This window comes from Passer domesticus, chromosome 26 (genome assembly GCF_036417665.1).
Source record: "Passer domesticus isolate bPasDom1 chromosome 26, bPasDom1.hap1, whole genome shotgun sequence".
Classification (NCBI taxonomy): Eukaryota; Metazoa; Chordata; class Aves; order Passeriformes; family Passeridae; genus Passer; species Passer domesticus.
In genome coordinates, this window is record NC_087499.1 from 4,142,081 (window position 1) to 4,155,413 (window position 13,333).

The window sequence follows — 13,333 nt, forward strand, 5'->3', positions numbered from 1 at the left end:
ATGCAGACCCCCCCTGAATGTTGTCAAGGGCTCCAGTGTGGTGGGTCCCTGGTGTGATGGGAGCTGTGAGCCCCCTGCCAATCCATGTCCATCAAGGGGTGCACTTGCTCCTCCTGAGGGTGCTGCTGTCTGTGCTTGCAGTGTCCTTGTGCCCTGCAGCTGGAAGCCTGATTCCTTCCAGGGGCAGTTTGGGTGAGCTCTCCCCTGCCCAGGAGGGCAATGCCTGTGCCAGGCGCTTGTGGCCGAGCGCATCCCCTGGGTGCTGGGGCCCCCTTGGGCCCTGGGGTTGATCCCTCAGGGGCTGTAGGAGCTCTGCCATGGCCTTTGCCTTCAGCTTGGCCTTTTCCTGCTCATCCCTTCTTGCATTCACCTGCTGTGCCTTTGTGCCCAAGTGCTGCAGGGCCTTCTTGTGCCACTCCTGCAGCCCCCTCACTGCCTGTGGGTGCTCATCCTCTGACAGCTGCTGCACTTGCTGCAAAATCATTCATTTTTCAGTGACCTTAACAAAATCTCGATCCTTCCCTTATAATCCACATTTCCCACATGTTCCTTTGTCCTCCTCCTTGTGCTCAGGGTCCCCTCCCCAGCCGCATCCCAGAGCCGGTCCCTGTCCTGCCGCAGTGTCCAAAGGCGGCCCCCCCGGCGGGCAGGGCCGGCAGCTCCACGGGGCCGGGCAGCGGCCGGGGCGTCCCGCAGCCTCCTGGGGGCCGGGGGCCACTGCCGGCCCTGCCCGGGGCTGCTGGGGTCAGGCAGCGCCCGGCGCTGAGCCCCGGCTGCCCCACAGCCCCGGCCCGGCCCCGCAGCTCCCCACAGGCCCCCAGCCCGTGCTCCCGGTGCCGCAGCTCTGCGCCCGCTGCTGCCGCTGCCCAGCACAGAGAAACCCCCTGACATCCTCACCTCCTTGTTTGCCTCTCCTGGAAACCGGGGATAGAAAGGACCTGCAGCTGGCCTATTTTGAGCATAAGATGAAGGAAAATGCTGTAAAAACATCCCAATCCTCAGTATTTTTCTCTTCCTCCTCTTTTCCCTCTTCCCTTCTCACACAGATTCCTCCTGCTGCTTCCTGCCTTAACCATATTGCTGCACACTCCCCTTCCCCCAGTCCCTTCCCAGCACATCAACACCATCCATCCCCTGTTGTCCAAATCCCTTCTCCACTTCTGTGTCCCCGTGCATGTCCATGTCCTTCATTACCTCTGGCAGAATATGCAAACTCAACATTCTCCCCAACATTCTCCCCCTTTTGTACAACATAGGATATTTACGGGTCTGTTCAATCTTTTTCTTCTTCACAAAGTTCAGGAATTTAGCAGGATCTTCTTGGCTGAGCAACAGTTCCTGTTGATTAATGACATTTTCTGAAACTGATGGTTTCTCCTGTCACTTCCTTATCTACAAGTCTCTTGCTCTATCTCAAAGGACATTCACACCATTTTATTGTAGACAGTTGCATCTCATTATTTTCAACACAGTGGGAAAGGGGGGGAGAAGCTATAAAAGGGCATTTAGGACACCAAAATTGTGAGGGAGAGGGGAGGGTCAGCCCCAGACTGAGCCAGAGGGAAGCTGGGATTTAGAGGGATGATGGAAAAGGGATAGGAGAGGTGGATAACAGGAGAGGGGCCAGCAGGAAAGGGGTTCCATGGAGGTCACTTTGTGTCCCCATCATTCGATCTCTGGAGCAATTCTCCAGGGCTGTGGGAGGGGATGGAGCCGCACTGGGGGGTTCCCCAAACCCCTTGTCCATCCTTGGGGAGCTCCTTGGGGCGGTTTCCCCACCCAGCCACGGTGCTGTGGCAGCTGTGGGGCAGAGAGGGGTGGGAAAGGGGGATTTGGGGTGGGCACAGAGGAAGAGAGGAGAAGGAAGAGCAGGAAGAGGAGCACAAGTTTCCATCCTGCTGGTGACTAGGGAGGGGGAGCTCAGCCCAAATGTATCAGGGAGTCCTGCAGACGAGTTCTACTGGGGGAAGTGTTTGGAGTTTGCAGATTCCAGAATCAAGACCCAAATATCTTTGTGGTCCCTGGGAGGATTTGTTTTTCTGGGGCAATATTTGGATCTTGAAGGACCCCAAAGCTGAGTCTCAGATCCCCCTTCGGGGGATATTTAGGGGTCCTCATGGCAATCACCAGGTACTGGTGGGGGGAGGACATCACTCATGAGGACCTCTCCAGAAGAGCAGTGGAGTGGAACCTCAAGACCCCTGGAGTGGGAAAAGTTGAGAGGAGAGGGGTGATTCCAGAGTTGGGTGAGATCCAGCAGCCTGAAGGGGGGAGGGAAGGGCCTGGAGTGTGGGGACCCCTGAAATCCTGGAGCAGAGAATCAGGGGAGAAGAGACCCATGGGACCCTCAAAATCCCCTGGGTCATCTGTAAGCAAGACCCCAGAGAGGGGGAACCCCAGGAGCCTCAGGACTCCCATCAGCTCAAGGAAAAGAAACCACCAAACCCCAGATTGGAGAGACAAGAGGGGCTGATATCCTATGAGGGTTATTTTGGGAGCTGAATCATAATGCTTTGCAGATTTTTATGTACCCAGAACCCCTGAAGACTTCCGGAAATATCCTCTGCAGGAGGAACCTGCAGCCCAAGGTTCTCACCCTTTGTTTTTTCCCCAAACCAGGATTTGTTGTTCCCAAGCATTGGGTGGATGGAGAATGAAAAGCCCCAGAGATCCCCCACAAGGAGGGGCTGCAAACCCAGCCCAGGGAGCTGCAGGGAGCAAAGAGCCCCCCTGAGCCAGGAAGGCAGCCAGAGATCCAGGCAGAGCTCAGAGCTGGTGGAGAAGCCTCATGGCAAGGAGAAGCCCCACGAGTGCTTGGAATGTGGGAAGGGTTTCAAGTACAGCTCCCGTCTGAGGGAGCACCAGGTTATCCACACAGGGGAAAAGCCCTACAAGTGTGGGGAATGTGGGAAGGGCTTCAGAAAGAGCTACAACCTCATCAGCCACAGCAAGATCCACACTGGGGAAAGACCCCACACCTGCCTGGAATGTGGGAAGACCTTTGGGCGGAGCTCCAGCCTGAGGGAGCACCAGATGCTGGAGAGAGGGGAGAGGCCCTTCGAGTGTCCTGAGTGTGGGAAGAGGTTCCTGAGGCCATCCCGTCTCCTCCTGCATCAGCGCATTCACACCAAGGAGAGGCCTTTCTGCTGCCCTGACTGCGGGAAGAGCTTCAAGCACAACTCCACCCTCCTGAAGTGGCGTCTCCACAGCGGGCAGAGGCCCTACGAGTGCCCCGAGTGCAGGAAGAGCTTGGTGCGCGGCTCCAGCTCCACCCCACATGGAGGATCCACACTGGATGATCCCCAGTGACCCCCTGGTGATCCCTGTTCTGGGTGATCTCCAGTGGGTGGGAGGAAGTTGTTGGAGAGATTTCTTCTCCTTGTGCTGCTGTGATTTGGTTGGCAATAAATTCACTCCCTGCACCCAGGCTGGGTCTGTTGTGCCCTTGCTGGTGCTCAGGGTGGGATCTCTCCTGTTCCTTCTCAGCTCCTGGGCCTTTCCTTGTGTTTCCTCTCCCTGTGCAGCTGCAGAGGGCAGGGACGGAGCAGTTTTGGTGTCCATTCACGTCCAGGCAAGACCAGCCCAGCCCCGGGAGTTCTGAGGGGCTTGTGGGGCTCCCCCCTGCTGGAGGAGGGTGTCCCCCCTTGCTGCAGCCCCAGCCCTCAGGCAGCGCTCAGCCAAGCAGAGAACAACCTCAGCTGGGGCCTCACTTTGGGAACACCTGAGCCCCTGGACATCTCCATCCCCATTCTGGGGTGCATCTGGGCTCTTGGATATTTGGGACCCTATTTTTTGGGATGTATTGGGTTTGTTTGGATTGGTTATGGTAGTGGGGTGGGCTCTGAGAAGCTGCTGGAAGCGTCCTCAGTGTCCAACAGAGCCAATCCCTGGTGGTTCTAAAGACGGAGGTTCTGGATGCAGAGATCCCCCCACGGTCCCTGGAGCAGCCCCCTGGCACAGGGGGGTGCCTGAGATGAGGCTGTGACCCCATGTGAGCCCCGCGGACAAGGCAGGACTCACCTTGTGGCAGACTGACCTCCGGGGCTGCAGCAGGGTGAGCGGGCTGCTGCTGGTGGGATGGACTCACATCAGAGCCGGGCACTGCTGGGGGTTTGGGTTTCTCTGGGAGTTTTTGTCCCATTTGTCACCCGGAAAGACACCAGGAGCAGCAGGGGGTGACAGCCACGGGTGGCTGAGATGACAATGGGCTGGCTGCTGGCTCTGGCTCAGGCCTGAAATCATTTGGGGGAGGGCAGGGGTGCAGGGCTCGGGCAGTTTGGGGTGTCGGGCGCTTCGCTCCTGGAGTGTCCTGCCCGTGCCCGCTGCTCCTGGGGCACAGAGAGGGACCCGAGCATGTCACCTCAAAACTTCCCTGGGAATCGTCCCAGAGCCCTCAGCCTTCCTTGTGCCCATCCCTGCGGCCTCTTGTCCGTCCCAGTGGCTCCCGTGGCTCTCCCACTCCATTCCCAGTCCATCCCAGTCTCTCCCAGTGCCCTCCGCGTGTCCATCTCAGCCGTGCGTGGTACTGCCGCCCATCAGCCAATCAGAGTGCGGCACTCTGATGACTCATCAGTTGCCAGGCAGACCCGCAGCGCCGAGTGCCCCGCTCCGGGCTCGGCCTCCCAGCGCCGCGCGCGTCATTCCCAGTTCCTCCCAGTGTCCACAAACTCCCTCCCAGTCCCTCTCATCTCATTCCCAGTACACCGCCAGTCCATTCTCAGACCTCATTTCACTTTGAGACCTTCACCCTCGCTCTCAGTGCTCCCCAGTTCTTGCAGCTCACTCCCATTCATTCTGAATGCCACACCACCCCTCCCCTCTCTCTCCCAGTTCCCCCCAGCTGATCCCAGTGTGTCCCTGCTCTCTCCCAGTGCCCATCCCACCGTGTCCATCTCGCTGGTGCCCTCGAGCTCCCAGCCCAGCCCCGGCCGCCTGCTCTGCTCCGTGATGGATTTCTACCCTGCCCACATCCAGCTGAGGTGGTTCCAGGGCCAGCAGGAGCTCTCTGTGCTGGCCACCGATGTGGTTCCCAGTGGGGACTGGAGCCACCAGCTGCTGGTGCTGCTGGAAACTGCCCCCAGTGTGGGGTCACCTGCAGCTGCCAGGTGGAGCACGTCAGCCTGGAGCACCCCTGAGCCAGCACTGGGGCACAGGGGGCGCACTGGGGGGGCTGGGAGGGGGATTGGGGTGTGCTGGGAGTAACTGGGAGGGAGTTTGAGAGGGAGTTTAAGGGAGTTTGAGGGAGACGAAACCTGGCTTAAACTGGGAGAGGGGCTCAGGGGTCTGGAAGGGTTGAGAAGGAGTTTGAAGGATGTTGGGGAGGGTGGGATGGGGTTCCAGGGGTCATGGTGGGAATTGGGAAGGAAGTTTGGGGGGTGTTGAGTGTAACTGGAAGGGATTTGAATGAGCCTGGAGGGGCTAGAATGACATATGGGATGCAAAAGTGGGGTTTGGAATGAGGATGTTTATGCTGGGAAGGAACTGGAAGATGTCCTGGTGGGGCTGGGAAGGGATTGGGAGAGAGTTTGGGAGTCCTGGGGCGGAAGGGGGCAATTGGGAGCGTGCTTGGAGGGGCTTGGGGTGCCTGTGACAGGTTTTGGGGGTGGACGTGGCTGAACGGCTCCTGTGTGGACAGGCACCGGTGAGCACTGGGGGCCAAGGGGGACACCCCACTGTCCCCCGAGGGACGCCCGGGGGTGACTCAGGTTTCAGGTGGACCCCAGGGAGCAACCGGGAGATTGTGGGGCGATCAGTGGCAACAGAATCCTTCCTCAGGACTGCGGCTCGGCTTCGCAGTGGCTCTGTCAGAGAGAAACCCCCAAACTCTGACCTGGGGGCAGGAGAGATGCTCAGGTGGGGATGTGGGGGCCAGGTGGGTGATGCGGGAGCCAGCGGGGGAGGATGTGGGAACTGCTGTCGCTGCACAACAACTTGCACAAATTACGTTTCCTGGCTCTGCTCTCTGCTGCGTTCAAACCACGTCATGAACAAAGAGCAAAACTCCTCCAAATGGGATTTCCTCGGCTGCAAAGCTCGGCGAGGCTGAGCTTTTTTTATCCAAACCAGTCCTTCTCAGTCCTTTCGCTGGAATCCGCCCCAAGGCATCAATCGCGAGATCATCAGCCACCACCTCAGAGCGGGGCTGTAACACGAAATTGGCATCAAAGGCTCCCCGGGGATCGGACACTGCAGGCAGCCCCAGCCTCCTCTTCTTCCTCCTCTTCCTCCGGACGGGATCGAGCCCCCGCTCCTGCCCGGCTCCTTGTGCCGCTCCTGCCCGGCACGAACCCGCCCCGCACCTCAGGGTGAGCCCTGGAGTGACCGCACGGGTGGGGAGGGACCGCTGAACAGGGCAGGGACCGAACCCGTGTGGAGCTGAGCTGTCACCTTGAAACGAGGGAATCCAACGTGGGTGCTGGGACTTCTGTAATCTCAAGGTGTTACTTGGTACTCGACACTTCAGTTTTGGCAATAAGAGGCCCTTCAGCAGCAATGTTTCTCCCAGCCATTGGTTTCTGGCTCGGAACCAGCTTGAAACACGGACAAGAAACCCAAAGTCCCAGCAGAAAAAGTTCTGCTGTTACTTTTTATTTTTCACAATTATATTATGTCATATTATATTATAATTATATATATTTTTTTTATTTTATATCAGATACGTTTAACTTTTTTTTCTTTTTCTATAATCACATGTTCATTCTCTATTTACCCCCTCACCTGCTGCTGCTCCAGTGCCATCAGGCCCTGGCTCAAAGGGAAAGCACAAAACCCTCTGGAAATAAAGCTGGTCTGGGGGAAAACCCTGCAGGGGGGATTGAATCCCACGGACAGTGCTGGCTGAGAGCTGCAGATTCCAAATGCTCCAAGGGGCCAGAGGGAACTGTGCTGGGGCCTCGAGGCCTCCCTGGGGGCACCTCCAAGACTCCCGAGCAGAGCGGCCCCTCCCACCCTCCAAAATCTGCAGGTCTGGGTCAGCTGAGGAAAAGAGCTGGAAAAGGGACTGGAAAGGGGATGGAGCTTGAGAGGACCCCTCAGCCATCACCCAGAAAGAAGGGGCTTTCTGCAGGAAAGCCATAGGGAAATCGTCCAGAAACCAAGACAATAATGATGAATTTTTAAACTCTTTCTACTCCTGTTTCCAGAAGGTCCCAGCCGGGTCCTGCTGGGAGGAGCTGGAGGTGGGGAGGGGGCTCAGAACCAAATCGGGGAGAAAAGTTTAATTGGGGCGAGGGAACTTTTATTGTGGGGAGAAAATGTAAATGGAGGGGATTTGAATGGGAGGGGATGACTTGAATTGGGGAGAGAAAATGAAGTTGGGGCAGGAGCCCCCCAGCCCTCAGCCGTGTCCTGAAGGTGCTGCCAGCGGTTCTGCCCCTGCTGTTCCCCAGGAATGTTACAGGATGGAAACTCCATTCAAGCTTTTATGTTCCCAGTCACTCCCAACAAGATCCCAGTTGCCCCCAACATGGTCCCAGTTTCTCCCAGTCAGGCCCTGTATGGTTCCTTCCAATCTCAGTCCCTCCCAGTAGCAGTCCAGTACGACCCCAGTCACTTCCAGTATGAACCCAGTCACTCCTAGAATGGCATTTTCCCACATTATGGTCCCAGTTACTCCAGTCACGATCCCAGTATGAGTCCAGTCACCCCCAGTATGATCCCAGTAACTTCCAGACACTCCCAGTATGAGTCTGATTTAATCCCAGTATGATCCCAGTCACACACAGATACTCCCAGTATTATTTCTGTCACTCCAGGTACGACACTCTCAGTCCCACTATTACCCCAGCATGGGCCAGTTGCTCCCAGTGTGATTCCAGTTGCTCCTGCATTTTTCCAATTGTGCTTTTCCACCACTACTATAGTTCCAGTCACCCACAGTATGATTCCAGTCAGACCCAGTATGATCCCAGTCATGCCCAGTATATCCCAACAGCAGCCAGTTGCCATCAGCATGCTCCCAGTAGCCTTCAATGCGGTCCCAGTATATCCCAGTACAATCCCTGCTGCCCCAAATCTGATCCCGCTGGGTCCTGGTCCTGGTATATCCTGGTGTCCCAGTCTGCCCAGTCCATCCCAGCCTGTCACATTCCATGGGACCCTCCTGGGCAGCCGTGGCCGTTTCTGGGATCCTGCCATGAGCAGCCACCGAAAGCTGCCCCAAGATGCTGACGGGGATCAGGGCTCCGTGTTGGGGTTCGTTTTCCTGGTGCTGGGGCTCGGCTTCTCCCTGTGCAAGAAGGTGAAGGGGGGGTCCCGGGGGTCGTGTCCCCCCTCTCCTGGAACGTGTGTGCTCCCGCCGGGGCCCCCAGCCCGGTGTCACCCCCTTTTCTCTGCCCGCAGAGCTCCCGAGCCGCTGCCGGCCGCAGCCCCTCCCCGTGGCCTCGGGCCGGCCGGGACCCCCCACTCTGTCCCCAAACTGATTTTGGGGGTCCCGTGTCCCCCCAGCCCCGCTGAGGCGGCGTTAGGAGGAGCGCGAGGACCGGCAGAGAAAGAGACATGGGAAGAGCGGGACAAAGAAGAGGGAGAGAGGAAGAGGAGGAGCAGGAAACGGAAGAGGAAGAGGAAGAGGAAGAGGAAGAGGAAGAGGAAGAGGAAGAGGAAGAGGAAGAGGAAGAGGAAGAGGAAGAGGAAGAGGAAGAGGAAGAGGAAGAGGAAGAGGAAGAGGAGGGAATTCTCGATTCCGGCGCCCGCTGTGTCCGCAGCGCTTCGGCCCCTGGAGCATCTCCCCCAGTCCCCCCGCAGGTGAGCAGGGAGGGGAGGCTCCCCCCAGATATAGCGGGGGTTCCTGGCGGTTTTTCTGGGGTTGTGGGTATTTGGAGCTTGGAGGAGCCCAAAGTGAAACGCAAATGCCCCTTGGTGGATAATGGGGGTTTTTCCTTGGGGAATGGGGAAGGGCGCAGGTGGTTGCTGCCGGCAGAGCGCGGGTTGGGGGCTGTGGGATCCTCGGATCATCCCTAAGCGAGATCCTGGAGAGGGGGACAGCAGGAGCCACAGGACCCTCGTCAGCCCAGGAAGGGGGACTCGCGAAACACCAAAGTGTGAAGATCACAGAGGGGGAACTCCTGGCAGGGTATTTTGGGCTGAATCTTGGTAGTTTGAAGAGTTTTAGAGACACAACATGCCTGATAACTTCCTGAGATGGTCTTTGGTCAGGAGAAACCCCCATCCCAAGGTACTCAGCCCTTGTTTCTCCCCCAAACCAGGATTTGTCCCAAGCTGTGGCTGGATGGAAGAGGAAGAAAAGCCCTGGAGATCCTGCACGAGGAAGGGCTGCAAACCCAGCCCAGGGAGCTGCGGGGAGGAAAGAGCCCTCCTGAGCCAGGAAGGCGGCCAGAAATCCAGCCAGAGCTCAGAGCTGGTGGAGAAGCCTCATGGCAGGGAGAAGCCCCACAAGTGCTTGGAATGTGGGAAGGGCTTCAGCCAGAGCTCCAACCTGATCCGGCACCAGGTGATCCACACTGAGGAATGGCCCTACACCTGCAAGGAATGTGGGAAGAGCTTCAGACAGAGCTCCCACCTGACTCGGCACCAGGTGATCCACAGCGGGCAAAAGCCCTATGAGTGCTTGGAATGTGGGAAGAGCTTCAGGTGGAACTCTGACCTCAACAAGCACCACAAGATCCACACTGGGGAACAGCCCTATGAATGTAGGGAATGTGGGAAAAGCTTCAGCCAGAGCTCCAGACTGGTTCAGCACCAGACAATCCACCCTGGGGAACGGCCCTATGAGTGCTTGGAATGTGGGAAGCGTTTCAATCGCAACTCCCACCTCATCAGGCACCTGCGCTGCCACACTGGGGAGCGGCCCTACAAGTGCTCGGAGTGTGGGAAGAGCTTTAGGCGCAGCTCCAGTCTGAACGTCCACTGGTGCATCCACACCGGGGAGAAGCCCTATGAGTGTCCTGAGTGTGGGAAGAGGTTTCGGAGCACCACAAAACTCCTCCAACATCAGCCAACACACACAGAGGAGAGGCCCTTCCACTGCCCTGACTGTGGGAAGGGCTTCACCCGCAACTCCCACCTTGTCAGCCATCAGCGCACCCACGCCGGGGAGAAGCCCTACAAGTGCTTGGAGTGTGGGAAGGGCTTCAGCACAAGCTCTGACCTGATCCAGCACCAGAACATCCACACTGGGGAACGGCCCTATAAGTGTGAGGAATGTGGGAAGAGCTTCAACCGTATCTCCAACCTCAACACACACCTCAAGATCCATACTGGGGAACAGCCTTACAAATGTGGGGAATGTGGGAAGAACTTCAGGCAGAGCTCCCACCTCATCAGCCACCAGAAGATCCACACTGGCAAACATGAATGGCCATATGAGTGCTCAGAATGTGGGAAGAGCTTCAGCACAAGCTCTGACCTCATTAAGCACCAGAGGATCCACACTGGGGAGCGACTCTGTGAATGTGGGGAGTGTGGGAAGAGCTTCAGCCGGAGCTCCAACCTCATTCGCCACCAAACAACCCACACCCTACAGGTGCTTGGAACGTGGGAAGGGCTTCAACCGCAACTTCCACCGCATCAGGCACCAGCACATCCACACCAGGCAGAGGCCCTGAGTTTGGGAAGAGCTTCTCTGCGAGCTTTCACTTGATCTAACACCAACAGAGGCACCACTAAGGGAAGCCCTGTGAGTGCCCCGAGTGCGGGAAGAGCTTCATGCGCTGCTCCAGCTCCATCCCCCATGGGAGGATCCGCGTTGGATGATCCCCAGTGACCCCCATTGGGCAGAGCCCTGGTGACCCCATTCCGGGTGATCCCTGTTGGGTGAGGTGAAGGTGTTGGAGAAATATCTGCCCCTTCTTCTTGTACTGCCGTGATTTGGTTGGTAACAAATTCCCTCCCTGTGCCCAGGCTGGGTCTCTGATGCCCATGCCACTTTTGATGAGGGATCTCTCCCAGTCTTATCCCAGTCCAGGAACTCTTGGTTAAATTTTCTCTCCCCTGTGCAGCTGCGGGGGGCAGGGACAGAGTGGCTTTGGTGGGTGGCTTACATCAGGGCAGTGTTACCCATGGACACCCCTGAGATCCCACTGTGGTTCTGCATTGCCCCCTCCTTCCCAGGCTGCAGTGTGATCTGAGAAATGTTTGTTAGGTCTTGTCCTTGGAAACAGTACCTGGGTTTTGCTCTTTCCAAGCTTATCAGAAATGATGTCTGCTCCCAGGAATTGCTAAAAGGCTCCTGTTTTCCTTATGGCCATCCTTGGAAAATATTCCTCTTGCCTAAATGGCACAACATTCCTTTCTCACACTTTCAGAGGCAGTGCCAAGCCAAACTGTGGCTGGGATGAAACGTCGTTGTGACTGAAGCCCACTCTCTTCTGACCCTATCATAGTGGTCCAAAAGGAGACCATTTGAGCTCTCCTGGGCCACCACAGGCTGTGACCAGCAATCTCCCTCTGAGGGAGCATCTCTGAGCCATCAAACCCTCGGGTTTGCTCTGCCTGCAGGATCACCAAAACACAGCGTGTCCTGGGCCGATACCCTCACTCCTCAAAGCCCCATCCTTCACCCAGCAGGAGATGCAAAAGCATCTGAAGGGAGGATTTCACCGACCTCTGAGGGGAATTTTTCATAGGTACCTTGCTTGCACTGACAGTTTCTGTCTGTGTGTGTGCCCCTGCACATATCCTATAGGAAGCTGGGAGAAATACTGCTTTCTTAGATGTGTAAGTACCTTGGATATCTAAGTTAGCCTGTAGCAAGGTTCGGTTATAGTTATGAACTTACTTAAATGCTGCCAAGTGTTGTTCTTTTGCTAAGTTGTTAAACATAAGTTAGAAGTTAAGTGTTGTTTTTCTGTTAAGTTGCTAAGTAGAATGTGGAAGTTACAGCTGTAAGTTAGGTTAAATGCTAAGTGTTATTGCTCTGTTGAATTGCTAGCCCTAAGGTATAAGTCAAATTATAAATTAAAGTAGAAATTAAAGTGCTGCTCAGTGTTGTTTTTAGGCTGTGTTCCTTTTAATCCCTGCCTGCACTGTCTTTTCTACCATGCACCTAACACAACACACACCCACTCACTCTCTTAAGAGAGTTCTCAGTGCATTTCTGGTTTGGTTGTCTGGATTTTGTTTGGCTTTTTTGTTGCTTGTTTTCCCTTGTTGTGCCTTAGCTGTCGTATAGGCAGTAGAGTGAATCTTGCCAATGAACTTGTGCTTTGTTGCTAAACATTAAATCTGACTTTTGCTCATGCCCTTGCCACTGATTTTTAAGCAATCTCAAACACTCTCATTCATTACAGCCCCACAATGTCCCACATCACTGAGGGCCCTGACATGGGCCCGTGTCACAAAGTGCCACACCTGGCACCCAACAACAGAGGGACAGAGTGGAATGGGCACGGGGCAGCCCCGGCCTTGTGGCCTTGTAGCCCCTGCAGTGCCCAGAACCCTGGGAGGCTTTGGCCACTGTCACCATTGAGTCAGGAACGGGTAATAAGTGGCACAAACTCTGAGTCAGAAGGCTAATAACAATTTTATTAGGAACCCATTCCTTTTAATACTCTATTCTGACACAGGCAGACCTGATTGGTCCTGTAATCAACAGCTTGGTAGTAAATTCACTCCCTGTACCCTGGCTGGGTCTGTTTTGCCTGTACCAGGGCTCAGGGCGGGACCTCTCCTTTTCCTTCTCTCAGCTCCTGGGCCTCTCCTTTGTGTTTCCTCTCCCTGTGCAGTTGCAGAGGGCAGGGACAAAGCAGTTTTTGTGGCTCCCAGCTCCCAGGCAGAGTCAGCTGAGCCCTGGGTGTTCAAAGGGGTTTGTAGAGCTCCCCTGTTTGTGGGACATCACCACTGAAGGAGCGTGTCCCCCCGTGCTGCAGCCCAAGCCCTCAGGCAGCGCTCAGCCCATCAGAGAACACCCTCAGATGTGGCCTCATTTTTGAGCACACCTGAGCCCCTCAAAATCTTTATCCCCATTTTGGCTTAACCTGAGCTCCTGGACATCTCAGACCCCATTTCTGAAGCTGTTTTGGGTATGCAAGTCCTGGTTTTGTTAGCAGGGAGGGTTCAGGGCTGGGTTTTGAGAGAAACTGCTGGAAGCTTCCTTCATGTCCCACAGAGTCAATCCGTGGTGCCTCCAACCATGGAGATGCTGTGGGGGTCGGAGGTGAGAAAGCCATGTCAGGAATGCCCTGGGAAAGCACCATTGTCTGTCAGGGGAAATTAATTCCTTTCCCATGGTTCAAATGCTGTACTCCCTTTCACATCCAGCTCATCCTGTACCCTTGGTATCTTTCACTAGTTACTGCTGTAAAAACTTTTCCCCTCCTATCCCCTTTGACATGTAGCTGTGCACAAAACCTGTAACTTTTCCCCAAAGACCTGGCAC

At 56.0% G+C, this 13,333-nt stretch overlaps 1 pseudogene; it reads left to right on the forward strand.

Annotated features, from left to right (window-relative positions):
• The first annotated feature begins 539 nt into the window (after positions 1-539).
• On the forward strand, positions 540-10,910 carry LOC135286407 (zinc finger protein 345-like; annotated as a pseudogene).
• Positions 10,911-13,333: the final 2,423 nt, after the last annotated feature.